General features: G+C 43.1%; 1 protein-coding gene across 5 annotated transcripts in view; it reads right to left on the bottom strand.

Annotated features, from left to right (window-relative positions):
* KDM5B (lysine demethylase 5B) overlaps positions 1 to 12,399 on the bottom strand; it is an 83,334-nt gene that overhangs the window by 59,824 nt on the left and 11,111 nt on the right. The window contains exon 1 of one of the 5 annotated variants that reach the window (XM_009189800.4): positions 2,740 to 2,936. The exons of the other annotated variants lie outside the window; for them this stretch is intronic. The gene's annotated coding sequence lies outside the window, so the exon portion shown is untranslated. Of the gene's footprint in view, positions 1 to 2,739; positions 2,937 to 12,399 lie in introns of those variants that run through there. 5 annotated transcript variants of the gene reach the window in all.

Below are 12,399 nucleotides of genomic sequence, written 5' to 3'. Positions count from 1 at the left end.
AAAATGGCAAAAACCACGATTACTTTTGCACCAACCTAATACCATGCCACTTCTTGTGTGCCCACTATACAAAACTTCTTGACTGCATGTTCTCTTACTGGGGCAAAAGCTAAGCAACAGAATCGATTTAAAATAATTTAAATAGAAATGTAAGGCTTATTACTGAAGTTTTAGAAAGTACATATATTGGCCAGGCGCGGTGGCTCACGCCTGTAATCCCAGCACTTTGGGAGGTCGAGGTAGGTGGATTACGTGAGGTCAGGAATTCAAGACCAGCCTGACCAACATGGAGAATCCCCGTCTCTACTAAATATACAAAAAGCTAAGATCTTAGCTTTATTCCTACTGAGTCATGTCTTTGCAGAATCAAGTTTCCCTCTTTTTTTTCTTTTTGAGACAGAATTTTGCTCTGTCCCTAGGCTGGAATACAGTGGCACAATCATAGCTCACTGCAGCCTCGAACTCCTGGGCTCATGCAATTCTCCCACCTCAGCCTCCTAAGTATACGTGCATGCTACCACATCAGGCTTTTTTTTTTTTTTTTTTTTTTTTTTTTTTTTTTGAGACAGAGTCTTCCTCTGTCACCAGGCTGGAGTGCAGTGGCATAATCTTGGCTCACTGTAACCTCCGCCTCCTGGGTTCAAGCCATTCTCCTGGCTCAGCCTCCCGAGTAGCTGGGATTACAGGCACCCACCACCACACCCAGATAATTTTTGTATTTTTAGTAGTGATGGGGTTTCATCATGTTGGTCAGGATGGTCTCGATCTCCTGAACTCGTGATGCACCTGCCTCAGCCTCCCAAAGTGCTGGGATTACAGGCGTGAGCCACCGTGCCCAGACCTCAGGCTAATTTTTTAAAGAAATTTTTTGTAGAGTCAGGATCTTCCTATGTTGACTAAATTGGTCTCAAACTTTTAGGCTCAAGGGATACTCCAACCTTGGCCTCCCAAAGTGCTGAGATTACAGGTGTGAGCCACCAATCTGACCAAGTTTCCCTTTTTAATCTGCAATAACTCAACATTTTGGCCTTAGGAGTCCTTTAAAATCTTAAAAATTGAGGGCCTCAAAGAATGTTAATTTACATGAATTGTATCTATAGATTTTTATCACATTAAAAATTAAAACTGAAACATTTTTTAAATGAATTTAAATCTCTTTAATCTGTAATGCATTGTATTATTTTGCAAATCTCTTCAATGTCTGGCTTAATATAAATAAACTGGGTTTCAATTTCTTCTCCAGTCAGGTGTGGTATATTGTTTTGGTTAAAAGTATGTGAAGTAGGCTGGGTGCGGTGGCTCACACCTGTAATCCCAGCACTTTGGGAGGCCAAGGTGGGTGGATCACAAGGTCAGTTCGAGACCATCCTGGCCAACATTGTGAAACCCTGTCTTAAAAAAAAAAAAAAAAACACACACACACACAAAATTAGCTGGGCGTGGTGGCGGATGCCTGTAATCCCAGCTACTTGGGAGGCTGAGGCAGAATCACTTGAACCCAGGAGGCAGAGGCTGCAGTGAGCCAAGATCATACCACTGCACTCCAGCCGGGGCAACAGTGTGAGACTCTGTCTCAAAAAAAAAAAAGTATGTGAAATAAATCTGGCCTCCCACAGATATTTAGCTCAAAGGGGGGAGTTTTCTTGGATCCACTGAAAGGGTCTTGGGAACCCTCCAAGGGTTCTCGGCCCACACCCTGGAAATAACTGTCCTACTGGACGCCCTGCAGATCACCCCATACAATCTGTCCTTCCAAAGAACTCTTTCCATCCAGATTTAAAACACAGCCCCTCAAGTGTATTCTCCATTCACTAATAGTGATTTATTGACCACCTATTTTTACAATGTCAACATTTTTAGAAAAGTTATACCTGGGTCAACCCAGTCTTCCCTAAAGTCCTATCACCAAAAAGACCCTGAAAATACCAACGCAAATCATGTGGACTTTTTAAATAGTCATTATTAAAAATAAATACCAAGGAATGAGAACTTATATTAAAATTATAACTTTTACAGATAGGTCATGGTGAAAGCTATCAGTTTTAAAGAACTTGTTTCAAAGGTTATTTTAGCTTCTGAATATTAAATACTTGGGAATGCAAAGCACTGTTTCTAAGGAATATTAGTAAATAAAAATATAGTAGTAATAAAGGGATATACCGTGCTATTTACTTTTTAAGCATTAGTCACATTAAATTCCTCTTTCACCACTTTTAATAAAACTTAGCAATAATAATAATCTGTATTTGTAAGTCCTCTAAACAGGAAAACATGATTTCTTTCATGTCATTCACAGACATTTTATGATACTTCAGTCACTGAATGGGATCAGAAGAAATTTCAGATCCTTCCCCCTACATCAATTATAACTGGTGCACATATTACTTCAGCATGCCTATACCAAGCCATGCTGTACTCAAGTATACATAATTTCACAGTTTTTTCAAGGAGGTTCTTTAGTAACTAGCTTTCATTGTGTTTTTTCCATACCTAGAATCCAAGGAAGAAAAAATTTCTGGCAGAAAACTGAGGCTGCCAAGGTTAAGAAAAGATTATATACTTAGAAAGATTCCAAAAATGATTTGTCTGTCAGGGGGAAAGGATTTAGGAAAGAGATTGGACTCTGCCCCCAATCTTGCCTAAGCAACACCCAAACCTACCTGGGCACTAAGGGCAGGGGAAGCTTAAATATCCCACACCCTAACTTTAAAGCCTCATTAAATCTGTAAACAGACGCACCTTTAGTCCTTTATAAACTGGTCACTCCTGAAGATTCAACAGCAGGGTCAGGAAACGAACAGAAGTGAGACTAAAAATCAGTCTGAGCCTCAAAAAATACTGCAAGATGGCAAAATTTTTGTTGTGTCAACATCCCATCTAAAGATGACACATTTGCAATTGTATTAAAAAAAGAAAGAAGGGCCGGGCACAGTGGCTCATCATGTCTGTAAGCCCAGCACTTCGGGAGGCCAAGGCAGGTGGATCACTTGAGGTCAGGAGTTCAAGACCAGCCTGACCAACATGGTGAAACCCCGTCTCTACTGAAAATACAAAAATTAGCAGGACACAGTGGTGGGCGCCTGTAATCCCAGCTACTGAGGAGGCTGAGACATGATAATCACTTGAGTCCAGGAGGCAGAGGTTGCAAAGTAAGCAGAGACAAGTGAGCTGAGATGGTGCCACTGCACTCTAGCCTGGGTGACAGAGCGAGACTCCATAGGAAAGGGAAAGGGAAAGGGGAAAGGGAAAGGATAGGGAAGAGAAAGAGAAAAAGAGAAAGGGAAGGGAGGGGAAATGGGGAAGGTGAGGGGAAGGGAAGGGTAGGTGAGGGGAAGGAAAAAAGGGAAGGGGAGGAAAAGGAGGGGAGAGGGAAGGGGGAAGGGAGGGGGAAGGTAGGGGAGGAGGAAAGGAAGGCAAGGGAGAGGGTAATGGGAAAGTTAAGGAAGGGGATGGGAAGGTGAGAGGGAGGGGAGGAGAAAGGGGAGGGGAGGAGAAAGGGGAAGGGAAAGGAAAGTAATTGAAGACAAATTCAAGACCAGCCTGAGCACTACGGCGGGACCCTACAAAAATAATTTTATTTTTAATTAGCGAGGCATGGCAGCATGCACCTGTAGTTCCAGCTACCTGGGAGGCTGAAGACAGACAGAGTGAGAGAGTGAGGAGCAAGCCTGAGCAACACAGTGAGATACCATCTCTACAAAATGTTAAAACATTATCCAGACATACTGGCACATGCCTGTAGTCCCATCTACTGCAGTAAGCTACAATAGCGCCACTACGTTCCAGCTTGGGCAACACAGCAAGACCTTATCTCTAAAAAATAATAATAAGGTTGGGTGCGGTGGCTCATGCCTCTAATCCCAGCACTTTGGGAGGCTGAAGCAGGTGGGTCACCTGAGGTGGAGGGTTCAAGACCAGCCTGACCAACATGGAGAAATCCTGTTTCTACTAAAAATACAAAAAATTATCTGGGCATGGTGGCACGCAACTGTAATCCCAGCTACTCAGGAGGCTGAGGCAGGAGAATCTCTTGAACCCGGGAGGCGGAGGTTGCGGTAAGCCAACATCACACGCCATCGCACTCCAGCCTGGGCAACAAGAGTGAAACTCTGTCAAATGAATGAATGAATGAATGAATGGTAGGCCAAGTGCAGTGGCTCACGCTTGTAACCCCAGCACTTTGGGAGGCCAACCAAGTGGATTGCTTGAGCCTGGATGTTTGAGACCAGCCTGGGCAACGTGGCAAAATCTCATCCCTACAAAACATATTTAACACAAAAATTAGGCCAGGCACTGTGGCTCACGCCTGTAATCCCAGCACTTTGGGAGGCCGAGGTGGGCAGATCACTTGAGGTCAAGAGTTCGAGACCAGAGTGGTCAACATGGCAGAACCCCGTCTCTACTAAAAATACAAAAATTAGCTGGGCATGGTGGCACACGCCTGTAATTCCAGCTACTCAGGAGGCTGAGGCAGGAGAACTGCTTGAACCCGGGAGGCAGACATTGCAGTGAGCCCAGATCGAGCCACTCAACTCCAGCCTGGGTGGCAGAGTGAGACTCTGTCTCAAAGAAAAAATAATAATATAAATAAATATAAAAATAAAAATAAATAAAAGAGTTGCAGGAACCTACACCCTAGGCCCCTTTTGCCCTTCCACATACCAGTCAAGGCACCATCTTGAAAGTGGAGACCTGGCCAGCACAAGACATCAAACCTCACAGTGCCTTGATCTTAGAGTTCCCAGTCTCTAGTACTGCAAGAAGTAAATTTCTATTATTTATAAATTACCCAGTCTCAGATATAGTTATATTCACACAAATGAACTAAGATACTGACCAAGCTTCAAGGCTAGATCTCCCACGTTAAAGAGATAAGGATGCACTAATAATACATAGGCATGCTCAATTTAGGATGGTAGATAAGTACGTCAAAAGATCTTAAAAGAAACTTACCCTATGATATATTTCAGACTATGCTGTGTGACTGTAGTAGCGTGCTGGTATTATCAAATGCTTTATTTCTTTTAAATGTATTGCCATGGTCCAAAATAAATTTGATTTGAAAGATAACCCACTTTAGCCTAAAATATGAGGAAGCTGCAGCCTGACAAAACTGGTTTTCATTTGAATGGCTGCCTGGTATCAATGGGATATACTCTATAAAAACTGTAAGTATCTACTCTTCCAGAGTTTTACAGGGGTGTCTAGAGTTGAGACTTCAGAAATATCACCATTAAGCCACCTAAGTCTGAAATACTAACAATGAACTTACTATTTTCTCCTTAGCTTCCTAACAACACATTTCCTGGTACCTCCAACCAAATTCTCTTCCTTCCTTGAATATTGTTGTTTTGTAGGGGGATGTCATGACCCTCATTCTCATTTTACACACCTATTTCCTCCTGCAACCCTACTCTAATCCAAGTGAAGCAAAGCCTTCCCAGACAGCTCCCTCTCATCCACCTCCATATCCCCCAACCTTCAACCACTCGGTATATAACTTCTATTCCTTGCATACATCATACTTGCTAATCTTTCTGACCAGTCAATTATGAGTTCCTTTATTTATTTTTCAAATTTATTTATTTATTTGAGATGAAGTCTCACTCTGTCACCCAGGCTGGAGTGCAGTGGCGTGATCTCGGCTCACTGCAACCTCCGCCTCCCAGATTCAAGCGATTTCTTCTGCCTCAGCCTCCCGAGTAGCTGGGATTACAGGTGCATGCCAGCATGCCCAGCTAATTTTTATATTTTTAGTAGAGACAGAGCTTCACCATATTGGCCAGGCTAGTCTCGAACTACTAACTTCGTCTAAGCCTCCCAAAGTGCTGAGATTACAGGCATGAGCCACCTAGGACTTTAACACAATGCACTTACTGACATATCAATAATAAGTACTGAATTGAGACCACAACCAACTCCAAGGACTCAATTCATTCCTTCATTCAACAGAGTTGATAAAAAGAATTGCCCAGTTTTCCATAGTAGAACTAAGAAATTTCTGATTAATTTGAAGTCAACAGGTAAGATAATTCCTTATTTTTTTCTTTTTTTATTTTTATTTTGTTTTCTATATTTTGGGGGATTTTGGTTTTTAGATTTTCTTTTTTTTTGAGAATTCCTTATGTTAGCTGCCTAAACCTGTCATGAAATTACCTAAACCAGTGGGTCTCAAACCTAGCAGAGCTTCCAGAGGAGCTTTTTAAAATTCAAACACTTAGGCCCAAATGAGATTCTAATTAAGTAATTCTGGGATGAACCCCAGAATGACTTTGATGGGAGGCAGAAGTACATTTATATAGGGAGCCCCGAGTCCTAAATACTCTTCCTATGTGAAGCTGAGTGGTCACTGGAGTTGATGAGCCACGAGTTTACATATGAATGAGCCAACAAACTAAGTATATGAATGGGCTAAGCTCATAAATACTGATAAGTAGATAAAACACACAAATCTAAATGGTACTTTGATAACTGTATACATGCAGCATACTATTATTATTAATGCATTTAAGTTTGGGTGGCCAGAAGGAAGAGAGAGAAGACCACGGTCAAAAAAAGACTGTAAGGGGAGATGAAAGAGAGAAGCAGGCTAGTATCTCGATCTATGAAGGGAGCCATTATATATTAAATTAGAAGAACACTGAACTTGGGAATAAAGAGTCATGGTTTGCAACATTCAATTTGTGTGTCACCTTAGGCAAGTCACTTCTCTCAGGCTCAGTTTGTTTTCTTTTCTATAAAATGGATCTGCCTTAGCAGCAAAAACCAACAAGTATTTTGTTTTTGGTTTTGTTTTGCTGAACCTACCAGGATAGAAAGTATATAAACAAAAATTAATAGATTCATAATTCCCATTAATCATCTCATGAAATCACAATTATATCATTACTATGGTTATATTAGAGGCAATACAGTAGTTAAGAGCAGTAACTGAGGACCTGCACCAAAGTTCAAATCCTGTCTCCACCAGGATTTGGGCAAGATTCCTTACCTCTTTAGGCCTCACTATGTAAAGAAGGGCTGATATTTTAGTCTGCCCATTTTATAGGCAGATTAATAGAATAAAGCTCTGAAAATAGTCATGACCCTCCTTAAGGTTAGGAGCTCAAGGATAACATGGAAATAATGGAACACATGCCAGAAACCCAACATTTTGGTTCCTACTCTAGTATTCTTTCCACAAAATCTCTATTATCTTGAAGATTTCATTTCCTAGCTGGCTAATGTCACCCATCAAAACCAAATTATCTTAGAATCCTAAATCAAATTCTAAGCTTTGTTCTTGTCAAAAAAATCTTGATGAGCAACTATATATTCTATAAATCAAAAATACATTTTAGAAATGGAAGATGGGAAAAGCCACAAAGATACCAGAGAAAAATAGTAGTTATAGAGGAACCCAGAAGAATAGGCTGCTACCAAGTACAATTTTTAAAAACCCCAAACCCATACTCTACCACAAATCCCTGAAGCCAGCCTCCCACTGGAAAATTTGGTGGCTGTTCTCAATTTGTCCAAATGCATCATATTGAATGAAAGCCTCTCTGACACAGGGTAAACTTTAAAGATCTGGAATTTTACAAAGTGGAAGCAATACTCAAATTTCACTGTATAAACTTTTCTTATATCCACCCCTTTCCCCATTGTCCCATAAATAAAAAGATAACAGAATACAAATCCTAAGAGCTCCTACCTCTCATCTCTTCCAAGTTAAAGCCTGGCAAGGATGAGATATTACCATCTGGTTTAAATATCACCAAATGATGAGTTGGTATAGTCACAGAAAATTGGGAGGATCCTGCCTTAAAGACCTTGTAATTATGTGGGCTTGATAGGGATTTGTTCTTTGTTTCTGGGGTTATGTGATTAGAGTAATATTATAATGTTTCAGTATCTGTAGCCTGTAGTATGTATGCCCCATAAGAAAATGTACTTAATGAAAAGTTCCAATCAAGTGCTTGAAACACACTAAGTTTAGGCTTTAGTTCTCTGAACATTACAATTTGGTCAAGCCAGTGAGATGGCAAAAATCAACTCAAGAATGCACAAAACTCTGCCTAAGGGCACATAAAGTACATAGCTGGGAAAAGAAATCTTAGCCTAGCTGTCTGCTCCTAACTAAAATACCTAAGCATTTGACAATTTTAAATGGTACATGTACCATTGGGGAGTGTCTTAATACATTTAGAAAGCAGTATTAAGTGACTGATTCAAGACCAAAAAAATCCACATTAAAGTCACAGTAGAAATATAGTATATGGTAGTCCCCACCCTTATCTGGAAGAATACATTCCAAGACCCCCAGTGGATGCCTGAAACCATGGATAGGAAGTACTAAACCCTATATATACTATGTTTTTTCCTACACATACATATCTATAAAATTTATAAATTAGGCACAGTAAGAGATTAACAGTAACAAACAATGCACTGTAATAAAAGTTACATGGGGCCTGGTGTGGTGACTCACATCTGTAATCCCAGAAATGCGGAAGGCTGAGGCGGGCAGATCACTTGAGGTCAGGAGTTCGAGACCAGCCTGGCCAACATGGTAAAACTCCCATCTCTACTAAAAATACAAAAATTAGCCGGGCGTGGTAGCAGGTGCCTGCAGTCCCAGCTACTCAAGAGGCTGAGGCATGAGAATCACTTGAACCCGGGAGGTGGAGATTGCAGTGAGCCAAGATTGCGCTACTGCACTCCAGCCTGGGGGACAGAGTGAGACTCTGTCTCCAAAAACTAAATAATAAAATAAATAAAAGTTACATGAATGTAGTCTTTCTCTCAAAATATCTTACTATATTGTCCTCACCTATTTTGGACAGCAGTTGACAAATTCTTTTTTTTTTTTTTTGAGACAGGGTCTCGCTCTGTCGCCCAGGCTGGAGTGCAGTGGCGCAATCTCGGCTCACTGCAAGCTCCGCCTCCCGGGTTCACGCCATTCTCCTGCCTCAGCCTCCCAAGGAGCTGGGACTACAGGCGCCTGCCACCACGCCCGGCTTATTTTTTGTATTTTTTAGTAGAGACGGGGTTTCACCGTGTTAGCCAGGATGGTCTCGATCTCCTGACCTTGTGATCTGCCCGCCTCAGCCTCCCAAAGTGCTGGGATTACAGGCCTGAGCCACCGTGCCCGGCCCAAAAGCAGTTGACAAATTCTATCTGTGGTTTTCCTTTCTGCAGTTAAGAGGAGACTACTAGAGGCTGGGCGAGTGGCTCACACCTGCAATCTCAGCACTTTGGGAGGCTGAGGCAGACGGATCATCTGAGGTCAGGAGTTGAGACCAGCCTGGCTAACACAGTGAAACCCCATCTCTATTAAAAATACAAAAATTAGCTGGGCGTGATGACACGTCCCTGTAATCCCACCTACTCAGGAGGCTGAGGCAGGAGAATCACTTGAACCCGGAGGCAGAGGTTGCAGTGAGCTGAGATCACACCACTGCACTTGAACCTGGGCGACAAAGTGCAAGACTCCATCTCAAAAAAAAAAAAGGGGGACTACTCTCTACCTGGGTCTACCTAAGAGCCAAAGTTATGAGGTCCAATAACAGAAGATATATTTGAATTAAAAACTGGGAAATTTAAGTTTATATGATTATATAGGGGTCCTAATTAGCTTTTTTAAAAAATAAGATTGTCTAATTGTTGGTAAATAATAAAATATAGGGAGTAAAATACAGGGAGCCAGTCTTGATGCAAGGTGAGGCCAGAGCTGGAATGGGCCTGACCAGCCTCACACTACACAAGCACCAGTCTAGAGCCAGGACTGAAGCTACAAGATGACGGACTAGGACTCTGGGGGCATTAGCTCCCTCAACAAATGGTGGTCTCAGGTTTCAAGGGCTGTGGTCACCTGCTTCCTCATGACACCCCTAGACATAGTGGAAGTTCCATTTCCAGTCTCAGTGCCTGCTGGTGGTCAGTGAGCTGACACCTTCCTCCAGACTTCAGAGCCTCTCTTATGCCAAGCTGCCCTCCTCTCTCCAATCATGAACTACAATGATATCCTGGAGCCTCTGTACCTATGACCAAATGGTCCCTGCTGTGCCACCTGGTTTTAAGACCCTACCAGCTTCACTGGCACCATGGATGCCTCTGTGAAGATTTTGAGGCACAAGGGCACTAGGACCTGTGGAGTGGCCTCCCAGCCACGCAGGTGATGGCTGTGCCAGCTACCACCAACTACTTTACTGCCTACAACCAACTCGAGGCCTTCCTGTGTGGCTGAGCCCTTACCTCTACATAACCTGGTAGCTGGTGTGCTGGCCCACCCGGGCACTATCACTGCAATTATCAGTGCCCTGGAGCTTATGCAGACAAAGGCAGGTTCAGCATATGTTATACTATGTGCTGATACCTGTAGTTTGAGCTCCGGTGGCTTAGAGTGGTTGGTGCTCACTGTGGCTGTGCCGGGACCCCACTATCCTTTGAGATGTGCCCTTCTCAGCCCTGTACTGGTTCAACTAGGAGCTAGTGAAGAGCTGGCTGAATGGGCTCATGCCAAAGGACCTCCATGGTCCCATGACAACCATGAGTGTCAGCTTTGCAGCTGGCAGCATCATGAGGATGGTGGCTACAGTGCTGACTCTAACCTTTGTCGTGGTGAAGACTCAACACCGGGCCACACTGGGAGTGATGGAAGCTGTGGGAGTGACACCCCTGGATGTGGACTCTACCTGGTTGCTCAGAGGTAGATCTGTGCCAAGTCAGGCATCAGAGGGCTCTTTGCAGGCTTCCTCCCTTGGATCATTAAGGCTATCCCCTCCTATGCTATCACAATCACCACTTCAGCAAAAGCTTCTTAAAGAGACTCAATCAGGACCAGCATCTGGGCCATTCAAAGGGCAAGGAGGCAAGGACTCCCATCTCTCCAATGGATGGGGAAAGAGGGGAGGAGGGACTGAATCAAGTGCCTTTTCCTCAGCCCTGAGGGGATGATCCTTGTTTCCCCTCCTGCTGGTCCATAGCCCCAGGGGCCCAAGGGTAAGCTGCCCCTCTGGGCAGCCCAGACCTTCCTCAGACATAGTTTCTTCCTGCTGCCTCCATCGTGGGATCATCAATTTCCCACCCTTCAAGTTCAAGACCAAATCTGCTATCTGCCCCTCCCCTGTGTTTCCCTCTGTGCTTGCTGTAGCTGGGCCTGCCCCAAGGAGCCAAGAAATCCTGGGACCTGGTCTAGTCCCATCCCTCCTTTGTTAATTCCCTAAGTCTAAATACAATTAACCTCAATAAATAAATAAATAAAAGAATAAAATATGATGGTAGCTCTTATCCTAAAATATTTTCTTAAAAGATCTAGATAAACATTTTTCCTGCCACTCCTACTTTTCTCCCCACTTTACAAGTAGGATAATTGCAAAATTACTAGACTTCAACTATTGACCCCTCCTGTCAGACACGAATTGAGATTATTTAAATTATGTTAGTAAGTACAATATCCTTCTATTTGCATGGCTTCCACAACATCACAGTCATCCTGTATTAGGGGAAATTTAAATCACTGTAAACCCTTCTTAACACAAATCTCACCAAACTAAACTCCTGCCTATATACACACACTACATAAGACACATGAATACATCTGCAAATTTTCTGAAATAATTTTTAACAGCTCTACCTTAAAAAAAATATTAATCTCATTAATCTGTTTAGGGACAGGCCGGGTGTGGTGGCTTGTGCCTATAGTCCCAGTACTTTGTAAGGCCTAGGTGGGCAGACTGCTTGAGCTCAGGAGTTCAAGCTCTCCAGCCTAGGCAACATGGTGAACCCTGTTTCTATTAAAATAAACAAAAAAACTAGCTGGGCATGATGGTATGCACCTGTAGTCCCAGCTACTCGGGAGGCTGAGGTGGAAGGATGGCTTGAGCCCAGAAGGCGGAGGTTGCAGTAAGCCAAGATTCCATCATGCTGCACTCCAGCCTGGCAACATAGTGAGACCCTGTCTCAAAAAAAATAAATAAAGATTCAGGGACAGAAAAGCTTCATCTAAACCAATAGAAGAATCATAGTCTACATATTCTAGGGGTTTTTTTGTTCAATTGGTTTTTGTACAGATAGGGTCTGCTGTGTTGCCCACGCTGGTCTCAAATTCCTGTGCTCAAGCAATCCTCCCACCTGTGCCTCCGCAAGTGCTGGGATTACAGGTGTGAGCCACTGTGCTGGCTCTACCCTCGTTTTGATGATGAGTTTTTGCCCTTTTTTGGGGGGGTGGGGGGCAACGGGGCGGGGGGGGTGCCTTTTCAAGTTTCACTTTTAAGACACCCCTTCATGGCCAGCCTGGCTAACATAGTGAGACACCATCTCTACAAAAAAATTTGAAAAATTAGCCAGGCATGGTGGTGTGTGCCTGTAATCTCAACTAAATGGGGGGCTGAAGTGAGATCACTTGAGCCCAGGAGT

This window comes from Papio anubis, chromosome 1 (genome assembly GCF_008728515.1).
Source record: "Papio anubis isolate 15944 chromosome 1, Panubis1.0, whole genome shotgun sequence".
NCBI classification, from domain to species: domain Eukaryota; kingdom Metazoa; phylum Chordata; class Mammalia; order Primates; family Cercopithecidae; genus Papio; species Papio anubis.
The sequence above is the reverse complement of the archived record's forward strand: the minus strand, read 5'-3'. Positions and strand labels throughout refer to the sequence as shown.